Source organism: Cryptomeria japonica, chromosome 10, assembly GCF_030272615.1.
Source record: "Cryptomeria japonica chromosome 10, Sugi_1.0, whole genome shotgun sequence".
NCBI lineage: Eukaryota > Viridiplantae > Streptophyta > Pinopsida > Cupressales > Cupressaceae > Cryptomeria > Cryptomeria japonica.
In genome coordinates this window covers 194,991,029-194,993,732 of record NC_081414.1, presented here as the reverse complement: position 1 = coordinate 194,993,732, position 2,704 = coordinate 194,991,029, and positions in this window count along the sequence as shown.

The window sequence follows — 2,704 nt, the reverse complement described above, 5'->3', positions numbered from 1 at the left end:
TGTTGATATGAGTTGTATGAATTGTGAAGAGCTGGTTGAAAGACAATGTCTGGATTTGTTCAATATAGAGGAGGACATTTATATGGTTATCCTATAGATGGTAGACGTATCACTCAATTTGGAGAGGCACTAGTGTGATGGATTCATTTATGAGGCAGTGCTAACTCCCATGGTGGATGTCTTGGAGTCGAAGGAGAGATGTTTAGAATTAATTGAGGGCTTTGTGAAATTAGTGAATGGGGATGCAGTTGTTGATTCCCTACTGGAACTACAAGATGGCATGAAGGAAAGCATTTTGCGAGTATATTTTAACCCAGCAACATACTATTCTTCAGACTCATAAGAATATTCGGAGATGGAAGATCTCTAGGAAGAGATTGATGAGCAGGGAGGGGAAGATTCAGATGAACCCGACTCAGAAGATAAGGAGGAAAAGGAGTGAAAGGAATAAAAGAGGAGGAAGAGAAGATTTGTTGAAGATGCTTGGCCGATTTTCAGAAATGGGGTGAGGAATTGAGATTTAACAGAGTTTAGGCAGCTCAAGAGTGATGATGACTGGTGATTAATAGGGGAATCCTCGAACTCCCTGTTCAGGCTTGGTGAACTAGTGTCACAGCTTCTACATTTCCTTATGTAAATTATCTTTGTATCTTCTATACTGGGGTATTGATATTAGGATATTAGATATGTTTCAGTCGTGTTATAAGATAGTTGTGTGGTTTAGAGATATTTGGTGTGTGTGGCCTAGAGAGGCATGGTGTGTAATATTTTCTATGTAATCTGACCGATATATTCATTTTCTTAACTTATAACAAGAAAAGCATATTAAAACTATGTACCGATAAACCAGAAATAATGCAGCAAATAAGAATAACAACCACAACATGAAAAGCACACCATAACACAATATTTTAATGAGGAAACCTGGTGTGGGAAAAACCTCAGTGGGATTTGTGACCCACAATATTCACTTACTGGCCAATAAGAGAATGTTACTGCTTACAATAGGGGCCTGCACATGCAAGAAGGCCGAGTGTCTAGAGCTCACTGCTCAATTACAAAAGAAGTCACACTGACTTACAAAAATGGATTATACTAATCCAATGTCTTGTACTACTTTAGATCAGCATCTGCTATGCCAGATTCAATACCGGTTTAAGCTTTGCAATATAGATAAACCCTTAACCTAATAATTCGCACATTAGGTCTACTATATTCCTTACATCAATCGCTTATTAAATGATCTACAATGATCTCATACATATATGATTCATATTACAATCTTCCATGTCAGCTTACAAAATATTTTACAATTAATTACAAAATACATTTATACAAAATTGTTATCGTCCAAGGTGTCGGTAATCTTCCTTTTCAGTGCAGATGATCTGTATGCTGGTGTAGAGTCTATCGGTGTCGGTGCCTGTGTTTATCTACTAGTATCACATGATTGTAAGGTTGCCATCAATGACAATACCTTCAATCACCTACAATGTCTCATTGGAGTGTGCATTTGCCAACAATCTCCCCCTTTGGCATTGATGGCAACACTCATGAGAAAAATCAAAAAGTGTCCAAAAAGATGTCCAAAAAGAATCTGCCAAAATTTGTCTTACCAAAACTATGTGTCCAAAAATGTTTGCTCCCCCTGAGCTGATGATGTCATGTTCTGATCATTTTTCTCATCATACTACTCCCCCTTTGACATCAATGGCAAAGGTTGTCATTCGCTATCAGTGGAGTGTGGTTCCTGCCTAGATTTTTGTAACCGGTGGGTTACAATCTGGAATATAACTGCCAAAACCATATTTAAATTATCGGTGAATCTTTTGCTTTCCTATAATGCCTCTTGTGTTCTCTAAACTATACCTGTCAGTATGTGCATTTTCTCTTCCGGTGTCTTAAGTCTGGGAACCAGAGCCTCAGAAATTTCTTTTCTCAAAGAAATGAGGTAGTCTAGTTTTGGACCAAGTTTACATTTTAAGCTCTTTTCCTTATGCTTAAATTTCTCTTTGTCCTTCTCTAACTTCTCAATTTTCTCTTCTAGATCTGCAATTTTCTTTTCTATCTCCAAAAATGAATCTAATGTGCCTATCAGATTGTCAGCAATATTGTTAATCTCATCTTGTGCTTTATTGATTTCCTTATCTAGGTCTTCTGTCAGAATATTTATTTTACAAGTATCTCTATACAATTTCTTGAAATCCAAAATTGTTTTCCTAGATCCTATAATAATGTGTCCATTTTCTCTTTGTTTTTCTTCACAATTTCCTCAAAGAATTTCTCTTTCTCCTTATTCATCCTTTCTTTGAATGTGTCTTCATTGATTTGATCAACTGTCAAAATGTTGTCGATGATGAACTTAGACAATGTGTCTAGTTGACCTAAAGAATCCTTATTATCCACAATGCACTTGGGTGCTACCAATTTGAGAATAGGAATGGTGTCATCGATAGCCTTATAGGCTTGTGCATTACACTTTGTGATTTTCTTTATTGAATTCAGTAAGACCTCTGTTACATTTGTAGGCCGGAATTCTGCTATTGAAGTACCAGATGTCTGCCCAACTGTTTTCACAATATCCATGTTGTTGGTTGTAGTGATAACTTTGCTTGTTTTGATCTATGGTAGGTCAGTTTGTGTTTGCATTTCTATTAGCAAAGGTTTAGGCTTTTCAGTTTTAGCCGGTTCTTCTAATGTTTTA